A 13446-nucleotide genomic window follows, 5' to 3' on the forward strand; every position below is an offset into this window, starting at 1 on the left:
ATGTGGATACAGAGAAATAATAGCTAGACTCCACTGTTAAATTTTGGATATACTGATTCTATACAAGCAGTCTGTTACCAATATGCAAAAATACCTACATATAAAGTCTATGAAATAAGATATCACATGTTCTTTTCAATGAAGATAGGGATTCTTGACAATGCTAATGTAGAAGAAGATCCTACAGTGTTATCTTTTGTGATGGCAGATATTACTATGATAGGTACTGCTGGGAAATATCACTAAGAAAGATCAACTTAAAACAATTATTAAGCAAAGCAAGATAATGACTTAGTGTTGCTGGTATTTTAGGAATAATCAAATGTATTTGGATTAGAATTAAGTCCAGTTCCATGGATAAAACCTATATGTATTGATATATGTCTGGTTGAAAACCTGTAAACAGAGATATCCTAGGCCCCATCAAAACTCTTTTGATATTTTCTATAAAAGGATGTGATTTGCATACCCAAAGGCACTTTACACATTTGTAGTTGTACCATAAACCATTGTTTTTATCTGCATAATTTGTAGAAGCAAAACTATGCTCAATATTCTGAAAATATCAGCAATGCTCATATGTAATAAATTACTTAGAACAGTGGTTCTCAACCTTCTTCCTATTGCAACCTTTAATATAGTTCCTCAGGTTGTGGTGACCCCCAATTATAGAATTATTTTCCTTGATACTCCATAACTATAATTCTGTTACTGTTATGAATCATAATGTAACTATCTGATAATCATTATATCTGATATGCAACCCCTGAGAAAGGATCTTTCCACTCCTAAAGGGGCTACAACATATAGTTTGAGAACCATTGGTTTAGAATATGCTATTAGTACCAGTGCCCAGAAAACAATGAAATATTTTTATCCAGAGTCTAAAATTCAGCAAACATTTAAAAAATAATGACTGAAATATACACAATTACCTAAAGAAAAGAATGAAGCTCTTATGATTGTATATATTTTCAAATGTTTTAAATATTTGGGGCATGTATTTCCTAGTACATGAAACTGCCTTTATTCTTTATGGAGTAGAGATAACTGCTGATTTGCAACCTAATGTGAATGCTAGTAATGGCCCCAGAATAAGTTAATGAAGACACAGCTCTATTTTTCCCCAGAGTAATGAAAATGTTAACATCCCTGCAGGGAACGAGTCATGGGATGCTCACAGGATTCCAGTCATTACTTAATAGCTCTTCCTATCAGCAGGTAGCCTTATTTATTGTGTCCTACATATATAGGAGTTGTGGCGTTAGTTGAAGATACAAGTGCATCAAGAACAATTTCTTGAGTCACCAGAAAAGTTCTGGTCTGGTTCCTCAGAAATGGATACCTCTTTGACTCTACCATGCCTCTGTAAGTAACTTCCACTACAATCATCTACTTGAGTTTTAAAAACAGCATTATTTTTGCAAACCTAATTTGGGCAGCTTAGTCTTTTGGTGTTGCCTTAACTGGAGTGAGTGATCATTAATGTTTTTATAACCAATGAAGTAAAGCTAGATAGAGCTGAAAAGGACTTTTTGTAGAAAGCATCTTCAAAACACACCAGTGGCTGGGAAGGGAGATGTCTTACACTAGAGATATGAAACAATGTATATAGAGACATTCTACACTGCTTACTGACTTAAGGTAGAAAGGAGTATAAAATTTCTCTAGGGAAAGAAATCAGGGTTGTTTATGAACACGTTTGAATTGCTAGCTAGGTGACTACGAATTGAAAAAAGCATCTAAAATACATGGGAAAGTATATTGCAAGAAGTTTAATAAGGACGCTTTTGATTTAGAATGAGCCCAGGGTTCAAAGCTGAATAGTTGCAGAAGGATAAATGTAGAATGGCCTAATTTATAGTTCCACTCTGTGTGCTAATAACATCAATTAACCTAGTTGTGTTTTTAATTCAGTAGACGTGGTAAACAAGACCAGCATGTGGATTTATACAGCTTCAACAATTCTATTCAAGCCTAATGTCTTTTCATAAAAAGAAACTAGTCTAATACTTGCCTTTATTTTCTTGGAGATTTTCCTGAGTTTAAGTTTAGAAAAAAAAACTGATTTTAAGAAGTGGAAAACCAAAATGATTCACCATCATCTATTGTTTTTAGACTGGTAAAATCCTTGAGATGAAAGTATGTGGAGACTCTCTCCCTCTTTTGCCTGCTTGCCCTGTGGGACTGAGCAACTGCTAGATCCTTGGACTTCCATTCACAGCTACCACTGGAACATTGTTGGGAACTGGACCGCAGACTCATCTGCCTACCTGAAAGCTAAGATGAGCTTCAAAGACCCACCAACACTCCAGCAGCTGGCAAGAAGAAGTCTGTTGAAAGAATGACGCCTTGACCATCTCTGCTCTGCCGAACCTGCCTGTGCAACTCTTCCCACCACTCTTCAAGGATGCATTCACCAGCAAACAACCTAAGATCCTGAGCCTGATGGTGGCAGCATGGCCCTTCTCACTCTTTCCTGTGGGAGCTCTGAGTGGGATTGATCACCTGGAGACCCTGAAAGCTGTACTAGATGGCCTTGATTTGCTGATGTCACAAAAGGATCGACCTAGGCATCAGGTGGAATCTACAAGTGCTTGATTTGGGAAATGCCCACCAGGACTTCTGGGATGGTTGGGCTGGATTACCTTCATGAAGTCTGCTCTCAAGATGTCTTTGGCAAGAACCAACCAGTGGGAAATCATCCTATCCTAGGGGGGAAACAGACCATGACTATAAAAATGAATCTTTCCCTCGAGTACTACAGTCATTCCAAATACCTAAACTATTTGCATTGGTGGGCCGAGCAGAGAAAAGATGGGATACAGGTGATCTGTGAGAAGCTGGAGTTTAGGGACATTCCCTGTAACCCACTGCGGTTCTTGAAGGTTTCTTATGTAGCCTCAATCCAGGAATTGGCAATAAAGTCCACACACTGGAATATATATAAACTTGCATTGCTAGCCCGTGGCCTGGGCCAGATGAAAAACCTCCAGAAACTCATTTTCATGAACATCAGGAGACCTGACCTTAGGGACCTAGAGGAAGCCCGTATTGTTACAGAGATCTTTTCTGAGTTCTCCAAACTGCATAAGCTCCAGCATCTCCATTTGCATAATGTCGACTTCCTGAGTGAACGCCTGGACCTAATGCTCAGCTACAATGAGCTTCAAGGACCCACCAACACTGCAGCAGCTGGCAAGAAGAAACCTGCTGAAAGATGAAGCCTTGACCATCTCTGCTCTGCAGAGCCGGCCCATACAACTCTTCCCACCACTCTTCAAGGATGCATTCACCAGCAAACAACCTAACATACTAAGGCAGATGGTGGAAGCATGGCCCTTCCCAAACCTTCCTGTGGGAACCCTGATGGATAATCCTCACCTGGAGACCCTTAAAGCTGTGCTTGATGGCCTTGATTTGCTAATGTCACAAAAGGATCGACCTATATATCAGGTGGAACCTACAAGTACTTGATTTGGGAAATGCCCACCAGGATTTCTGGGATGGTTGGGCTGGATTACTTCATGAAGTCTGCTCTCAAGATGTCTTTGGCAAGAACCAACCAGTGGGAAATCATCCCATCCTAGAGGGGAAACAGACCATGACTATAAAAATGAATCTTTCCCTCATGTCCCACCGTCCCTCCAAATACCTAAAATATTTGTATTGTTGGGCCAAGGAGAGAAAAAATGGGATACTGGTGATCTGTGAGAAGTTGGAGTTTGGGGCCATTCCTGCCTATGACCCACTGGATGTTTTGAAGGTTTTTGATGCAGCCTCAATCCAGCAATTGGCAATAAACACATGCTGGGATACATATACCCTTGCATCGCTAGCCCCTGGCATGGGCTGGATGAAAAACCACCAGAAACTCCTTTTCAAGGAAATCTGCATACCTTGGGATCTAGCGATGGAAGCCTGTTGTGTTACAGAGATCTTTTCCCACTTCTCCAAACTGCATAAGCTCTAGCATCTCTATTTGAATGATGTCTACTTCCTGACTGAACGTCTGGACCAAATGCTCAGATGCTTTGAGAGTCCCTTAGAGACCCTTGCTGTTACTCACTACACACTGTCAGAATCAGATATGAGGTATCTGTCCCAGTGTCCAAGCATCTGCCAGCTCAAACACCTGGACCTGAGTGGTGTCACCTTCATTTTAATTCATTCATTCCCACGAAGCCTGCTAGAAAGACTGACAGCTATTCTGCAGACATTAAAATTGAAGGGCTGTAAGCTCATGGACTGGCAAATCAGTGTCCTCCTGCCTGTGCTGAGCCAGTGTTCCCAGCTCACTGAAGTTGATTTTGTGGAGAACTTCTTTTCCATGGACAGACTGAAGAAGCTGCTACAGCACACTGCCAACCTCACACAGCTGACCCTGGAGAAGTACCCTGCCCCTGATGAAGTCCATGATGATGGTGTTATATCAGACAGATTTGTACAACTTTGTTCTGAGTTAATTGACACACTCAAGGGTGTAAGGCAGCCAAGCAGGTCTACTTTGTGAGTAAGAGGTGTTTATATTGTCGGTATTTCTGTATCTACAGTTTTGTTGGGAATATGTAAGGTGAGATCATTGCTAGGCTCTGACAAATGGAAGGCAGGTCTCAAGTGACTCATTAGAGGCATAGAACATATGTATTCAAGCATTTTTTGATGTACATTGGAAAGATAATTATTTCATTTTCTTTGAATGTCAGTCAAATTCTTCTGATTTGAGGTACTTGTGTTGAGATGATATACCATGAGCTTATTTTCAGCCTAATGTCTACAGTACAGACACACGCTTGAACAGCAACTATATCTGAAAATTGTAGGGCTGCATTCCAGTACTTTCAGAGTGTGAAGAACCATAGAAGTTGGGAAAGGGGTAAAATAGAGAGGACATTATAAAGAGCATAATGAACTTGAATAGGAGGGCTCTGTTTCATTCTCCCTGTGAATGGCATCAACCTTTTGGCTCTCCCCTTACTGTTCTACAGTATATGGACATATTTTTATGGAGTATAAGTCTGACTGAACCTTGGAGTATTTTTTTATTAGACTCTTATCACTGTTAAGCTGTATCTCTTTATTGGAGATGTCCTGCAGTCTGATTTTATCTTCTACCACCACGATTAGCATTATAATTTCTCACAGGTTTTAATAAATTAGTTTTTACTAAGAAAAAAAAAGAAAGTATGTGGAACATTAGTGTAATGCTTATGCATAAATTACATGAATAAATATCATTTTTAATTTGCATTAAATAATACAAAGTATGCAAACAAAAATTTTATTTTGTATACAAAATTGATGGATATCTTACCTGTTACATTTTAGATATTTTCATTTATTTTAGTGTATGATTAATTATTGATTTTGTACACCAGTGCTTAGGAGAAAAAAATAAGCAATTTTATTCAACACCCAAAATTCAGCAAACATTTAAGAAGTGATTTCCTAACACATACCTGGACAAAAGAGTGAAAGTCTTAGAGGTATCTATTTTCATAGGACATGAAAATGCCTTTATTCTTTATGGCATAGAGTTAACTTTGTTCATTGACAATGTGAATCGATCCTAGTAATGCCCTGGTATTAGATAATGTAGCTAAAGCTGCATTTTCCCCATTGTTATGAAGATATTCACATCCCTTAGAGAAGAGTCATGGGATATTTTGTCATGTCATTGAAATCAGAAGAATCCTTTGAGACATTGAGCTATCTGAAGTGAACAGTTTGAAAACCCAGTCTCCACTTCACCTTCAAGAGTGTAGAGAATATCAAGGCACTGCAGGTTGTAGTAGAAAAGATGTGGAGGGCAACACAATATTAATCTGCATAAATACAGTAACTAAAATCGCACAGTAGATGTTTATTACCATATACATGCAAAAATACTAAGCTGTGCAAAGAACAACACTGTGAACAGGTAAGGCTTCTACTGCTAAGATAACTCTAGATAACTTGAGAAAGAGTTAAAAAATAATGTTGACTTTTTTTTTTCTGTATCAGAGACACTGTTTCTTCTCCCCATATCTAATCTTCTCCTGTTTGGAGAGTGACCTCAATGTACTTTGGAGGCTGTACATTACCTATTCTTGTTAAGCCAATGAAGCCAAGGGGAATGTGGACTTCCATTCCCAAAGGGCATGTGAGATGTGGCTCAATGTTTATAAGATATAGATTCCTGTCACTCCTCATATATACTATTTTTCTGACTTATGTCCTTCTTGAACAACCATGTTCTAAATCATGATAATACTCTCAAAATGTCAAAAACCCACCCATATAGTTTGTGCTGATTAGGTTCTATTGTCAAATTAAGACAAATTATATAGTCTCAAAAGAGGAAAGCTCAACTGGAAAGTTGAATAGATCAGTTTAGTTTATGAAAATATACATAAGATATTGGATAGATTTCTTCAGATGGATTTCAGTTATGATCCAGGTATAGACAGAGTAATCAGGCATCAACTTTTAGGAAGAACAGCAGAAAAAGAAACAGAATATACTTGAAAACCACGGGAAGTTGGCGAACTTGTCTGCAACACCCTGCCAACACAGGGTGCAGTAATAATTTAAATATAACTGTGGCTTTCCCCAACCATATGTTAATGTATATTTAAAAACAATTGTTAGCGTCAACCTTTCCTACAGAGCAATAAGGACAACTAACAGCACGTCAAAGCCAATGGGTAGCTTCAGTAGAAATAAACAAGCCTGCCTGAGTGAAGACTCACTTGGATCTGTTCAGCTTGTTCCTTGTTTTCTAGAGCAACAAGAGAAGTGTGATAATTGCCAACGACCATGTCTTTGAATTCTTGTCCCTCAATATGTACTGTCTCCTAGAAACCTTGACACATTCAATGACTTGGGGATTGCAAATTGTAAAAAGAAATCAATGATCAGAGTGCTAATAAATTTGACACGTATTTAATTGGAAAAGTTTTGAAAGATGAAATTTATATACTGTGAAAATGACGCTTTTACTTACATTTCATACTTGTTCTATTGTCTCATCTATAATAATCTAACTCTTAAAGCCCCTAGACTCTCCTTAGCTGGCTATTCTCAGCCATCCTAAAAGTTGCAAACTAGACAAAAATCTTCATCACCTGTACCCAAGGTCTCAACTGGAACTGCAGTGTACCTTAACAAGTAGCCTCTCGGGACCATTTTGCAGGTCCAGCAACCTTCACCCATTGTTAAGCCTGTGCCCCTCTGCATGATATCTTTATATCATCCACTTCTAACACACATTTTTTTTTACCATTTTTTCACTTCTGATATCCCACTATAAATTTTCTAAGATGATTATATTCAACATTATCATATATCCCTATGCCCATGTATATGTCCACTTATAACCCATCCTCCATGTCTTGCCCAATGGCCTAAGCACTCTGTGGGTCAAATTTTCTCATTTAAATAACTGATATAAGCAAAAGAAAGTGAGACTAAAAATGAACTGGAGGGGGTGATATATACGTCTGTTACTACTCTATCAACTTCCTAAAGCTCTCTACTGAAATTTCGGGATTTAGTCCCCTCTAGAACTCTATAACATATGTCCAGTGGCTACATTTTATATTATAATCCATCTTTTGTCTTCAAATAAATGTATTAAATATGCATTGAATTGCCAAGGAAAATTGTATTATATCCTTTGTGGACAAAAGCTATGTGAACTAATTATTTCTCTAGTTTTAGTGTGCTTCAATTCTGGTTTCTTTTTTTTTTTTTAGGTATTTTCCTCATTTACATTTTCAATACTATCCCAAAGGTCCCCCATACCCACCCACCCCAATCCCCTACCCACCCACTCCCCCTTTTTGGCCCTGGCGTTCCCCTGTACTGGGGCATATAAAGTTTGCAAGTCCAATGGGCCTCTCTTTGCAGTGATGGCCGACTAGGCCATCTTTTGATACATATGCAGCTAAAGACAAGATCTCCCAGGTACTGGTTAGTTCATATTGTTGTTCCACCTATAGGGTTGCAGTTCCCTATAGCTCCTTGGGTAATTTCTCTAGCTCCTCCATTAGGGGCCGTGTGACCCATCCAATAGCTGACTGTGATCATCCACTTCTGTGTTTGCTAGGCCCCGGCATAGTCTCACAAGAGAGAGCTATAACTGGGTCCTTTCAGCGAAATCTTGCTAGTGTATGCAATGGTGTCAGCATTTGGAAGCTGATTATGGGATGGATCCCTGCATATGGCAGTCACTAGATGGTCCATCCTTTCGTCACAGCTCCAAATTTTGTCTCTGTAACTCCTTCTATGGGGGTTTTGTTCCCATTTCTAAGAAAGGGTAAAGTGTCCACACTTTGGTCTTTGTTCTTCTTGAATTTCATGCGTTTGGGAAGTTGTATCTTATATCTTGGGTATCCTAAGTTTCTGGGCTATTATCCACTTATCAGTGAGTACATATTGTGCGAGTTCCTTTGTGATTGGGTTACTTCACTCAGGATGATACCCTCCAGGTCCATCCATTTGCCTAGGAATTTCATAAATTCATTTTTTTAATAGCTGAGTTGTATTCCATTGTGTAAATGTACCACATTTTCTATATCCATTCCTCTGTTGAGGGGCATCTGGGTTCTTTCCAGCTTCTGGCTATTATAAACAAGGCTGCTATGAACATAGTGGAGCATGTGTTCTTCTTACCGGTTGGGACATCTTCTGGATATATGCCCAGGAGAGGTATTGCGGGATCCTCCGGTAGTCCTATGTCCAATTTTGTGAGGAACCGCCAGACTGATTTCCAGAGTGGTTGTTTCTTCAACAAAATAATAGAAGAAAACTTCCCAAACATAAAGAAAGAGATGCCCATGAACATACAAGAAGCCTACAGAACTCCAAATAGACTGGACCAGAAAAGAAATTCCTCCCAACATATAATAATCAGAACATCAAATGCACTAAATAAAGATAGAATACTAAAAGCAGTAAGGGAAAAAGGTCAAGTAACATATAAAGGCAAGCCTATCAGAATTACACCAGATTTTTCAACAAAGACTATGAAAGCCAGAAGAGCCTGGACAGATATTATACAAACACTAAGAGAACACAAATTCCAGCCCAGGCTACTATACCCAGCCAAACTCTCAATTACCATAGATGGAGAAACCAAAGTATTCCACGACAAAACTAAATTCACCCATTATCTCTCCACGAATCCAGCCCTTCTAAGGATAATAACAGAAAAAACCAATACAAGGACGGGAACCACGCCCTAGAAAAAACAAGAAGATAATCCCTCAACAAAACTAAAAGAAGACAGCCACAAGAACAGAATGCCAACTCTAACAACAAAAATAAAAGGAAGCAACAATTACTTTTCCTTAATATCTCTTAATATCAATGGTCTCAACTCCCCAATAAAAAGGCATAGACTAACAAACTGGCTACACAAACAAGACCCAACATTTTGCTGCTTACAGGAAACTCATCTCAGAGAAAAAGATAGACACTACCTCAGAATGAAAGGCTGGAAAACAATTTTCCAAGCAAATGGTATGAAGAAACAAGCTGGAGTAGCCATCCTAATATCTGATAAGATTGACTTCCAACCCAAAGTCATCAAAAAAGACAAGGAGGGGCACTTCATACTCATCAAAGGTAAAATCCCCCAAGAGGAACTCTCAATTCTGAATATCTATGCTCCAAATACAAGGGCAGCCACATTCATTAAAGAAACTTTAGTAAAGCTCAAAGCACACATTGCACCTCACATAATAATAGTGGGAGACTTCAACACACCACTTTCACCAATGGACAGATTATGGAAACAGAAACTAAACAGGGACAGTGAAACTAACAGAAGTGATGAAACAAATGGAGTTAACAGATATCTACAGAACATTTTATCCTAAAACAAAAGGATATACCTTCTTCTCAGCACCTCATGGTACCTTCTCTAAAATTGACCACATAATTGGTCACAAAACAAGCCTCAACATATACAAAAATATTGAAATTGTCCCATGCATCCTATCAGATCACCATGGACTAAGGCTGATCTTCAATAACAAAATAAATAATAGAAAGCCAACATTCACGTGGAAACTGAACAACACTCTTCTCAATGATACCTTGGTCAAGGAAGGAATAAAGAAATTAAGGACTTTTTGGAGTTTAATGAAAATGAAGCCACAACATACCCAAACTTATGGGACACAATGAAAGCATTCCTAAGAGGAAAACTCATAGCTCTGAGTGCCTCCAAAAAGAAACTAGAGAGAGCACACATTAGCAGCTTGACAACACACCTAAAAGGTCTAGAAGAAAAGGAAGCAAATTCACCCAAGAGGAGTAGAAGGCAGGAAATAATCAAACTCAAGGGTGATATCAACCAAGTGGAAACAAGAAGAACTATTCAAAGAATTAACCAAACGAGGAGTTGGTTCTTTGAGAAAATCAACAAGATAGATAAACCCTTAGCTAGACTCACTAGAGGGCACAGGGACAAAATCCTAATTAACAAAATCAGAAATGAAAAGGGAGACATAACAACAGATCCAGAAGAAATCCAAAACACCATCAGATCCTTCTACAAAAGGCTATACTCAACAAAACTGGAAAACCTGGACGAAATGGACAAATTTCTGGACAGGGACCAGGTACCAAAGTTGAATCAGGATCAAGTTGACCATCTAAACAGTCCCATATCCCCTAAAGAAATAGAAGCAGTTATTAATAGTCTCCCAGCCAAAAAAAAGCCCAGGACCAGATGGGTTTAGTGCAGAGTTCTATCAGACCTTCAAAGAAGACCTAATTCCAGTTCTTCACAAACTATTCCACAAAATAGAAACGGAAGGTACTCTACCCAACTCATTCTATGAATCCACAATTACTCTGATACCTAAACCACAAAAAGACCCAACAAAGATAGAGAACTTCAGACCAATTTCCCTTATGAATATCGATGCAAAAATCCTCAATAAAGTTCTTGCTAACCGAATCCAAGAACACATCAAAACAATCATCTATCCTGACCAAGTAGGTTTCATCCCAGGGATGCAGGGATGGTTTAATATACGAAAATCCATCTTTGTAATCCACTATATAAACAAACTCAAAGACAAAAACCACATGATCATCTCCTTAAATGCAGAGAAAGCATTTGACAAAATCCAACACCCATTCATGATAAAAGTCTTGGAAAGATCAGGAATTCAAGGCCCATACCTAAACATGATAAAAGCAATCTACAGCAAACCAGTAGCCAGCATCAAAGTAAATGGTGAGAAGCTGGAAGCAATCCCACTAAAATCAGGGACTAGACAAGGCTGTCCACTCTCCCCCTACCTATTCAACATTGTACTTGAGCCAGAGCAATTAGACAACAAAAGGAGATCAACAGGATACAAATTGGAAAGGAAGAAGTCAAAATATCACTTTTTGCAGATGATATGATAGTATATATAAGTGACCCTAAATATTCCACCAGAGAATTTCTAAGCCTGATAAACAGCTTCAGTGAAGTAGCCGGATATAAAATTAACTCACACAAGTCAATGGCCTTTCTGTACACAAAGGATAAACAGGCTGAGAAAGAAATTAGGGAAACAACACCCTTCTCAATAGTCACAAATAATATAAAATACCTTGGCGTGACTCTAACTAAGGAAGTGAAAGATCTGTATGATAAGAACTTCAAGTCTCTAAAGAAAGAAATTAAAGAAGATCTCAGAAGATGGAAAGATCTCCCATGCTCATGGATTGGCAGGATCAACATTGTAAAAATGGCTATCTTGCCAAAAGCAATCTACAGATTCAATGCAATCCCCATCAAAATTCCAACTCAATTCTTCAACGAATTAGAAAGGGCAATCGACAGATTCATCTGGAATAACAAAAAACCGAGGATAGCAAAAACTCTTCTCAAGGATAAAAGAACCTCTGGTGGGTCACCATGCCGGACCTAAAACTGTACTACAGAGCAATTCTGATCAAAACTGCATAGTACTGGTATAGTGACAGACAAGTAGATCAATTCTGGTTTCTTAGTCACAGGTCATACTGATATTGGTGCCCAGACTACTAAAGGCTTAGACTACCTCTGTACCATCTTAAAAAGAAATTCTCCAGCTTATGGTGAGATTCTTATTTTCTTTTCTGTAAAGGCAGATATATTCTGAGAAGAAAAAAAAACTTATGACTTCTATGAATTATGAGAAGCATTCTTCCCAAAATAAAAAGTCTGCTTGTACTTCTCTTCTTGCTCATGAATTAATGAAGCAACTTATACAATTACAACTGACTGTTGAAATGCATCTGATTGCAAGAAAAAAGTTTAAGCATCCAAATAAGTGGAAAGCTTACTATCAATAGATGCCACTATTCCAATCTTTTCAGGGATGCTTTCCTGAGAAACTCATACCCTGACATCTCAGTAGAAAGCAGCTGCTTCATGCTTTAGTTCAAAACAGCACACTTCTGAACAAAAAGACAAATTTCTATGTCTACAGATGACATTAGCCTAGTCATTCTTTGACTACTGACACCTTAATCATGTGAAACCCTTATTGGGCATAAGTTTTAAAATACAGAACTAATTTGGCATGAAATAAGGAAGCAAAATTATATAATATTTGAATAAAACATGAAGAACAGAGACCCAGCACATGAAATGTTCCTTCAATAAAAGGAGTGGAAAAAAGATTAATTTTCTTCATTGCCACTTTATCTAATCCATGTCTAAAATCAAGGAACAACTTGCTGGTGGTCCAGCTGTCAACTGCTATGAGGACATATTTTTGTTAGGTTATACATGAAGGAATTATATTTGTGTTATGTATTCTTTCTGGTTCACATTTATGGTGATCTATGTGTGTTTAGTAAATCCCACTTTTCCCAAATCTTTACACGCACACACTTTCTCTTTCACAAACACACACACACACACACACACACACACACACCTTCAACATTTAAAATGACTATGCATGAATATTACTAAAATATATCAACTATTTGGCTGACTCTTCTGGTGATCATCTTCAGATTCAAATTGGAGGAAATAGGAAGTACCATGTTATGCCTGGGCTGCAATCCCTGTAAATCATGTATGGAAATGACTCATACTTGCACTTATTATAGTCTATTATATTGCCTGCATAAATTATCAAAGGATTCACACTTAGTTCAATATCTAAGGTCTCTTATGTCCCCAGAAAACTCCTATTAACTTAACAGAAGTCATACCACCTAAGATGTCTCTTGGTCCACTTTAGTTTTGAGACTTACGATCATTCCCTTTTGAATTCATGCTTGATATAAGGGGTCACTTCTTTAAAAAGTAAAAACTGAATCTTTGGAAAAACCTGGAATCTAAGAAGCTAGTCTGTTGAGTCAAGACAAATGCTACCTAAGCTGTTGGCATAGTCCAGCCATGTAGTGCAGAAATAGCAGAAGTTAGGCATGCAATATTTTTTAAGGACTCGAGAGGAAGCT

The 13446-nt window shown here is 38.2% G+C and overlaps 2 pseudogenes; both read left to right on the forward strand.

Annotated features, from left to right (window-relative positions):
- On the forward strand, positions 2186-3179 carry Gm8045 (predicted gene 8045; annotated as a pseudogene).
- Positions 3163-5276, forward strand: Gm34165 (annotated as a pseudogene).
- Positions 5277-13446: the final 8170 nt, after the last annotated feature.

The sequence above is a fragment of the Mus musculus genome, chromosome 13 (assembly GCF_000001635.26).
Source record: "Mus musculus strain C57BL/6J chromosome 13, GRCm38.p6 C57BL/6J".
Classification (NCBI taxonomy): domain Eukaryota; kingdom Metazoa; phylum Chordata; class Mammalia; order Rodentia; family Muridae; genus Mus; species Mus musculus.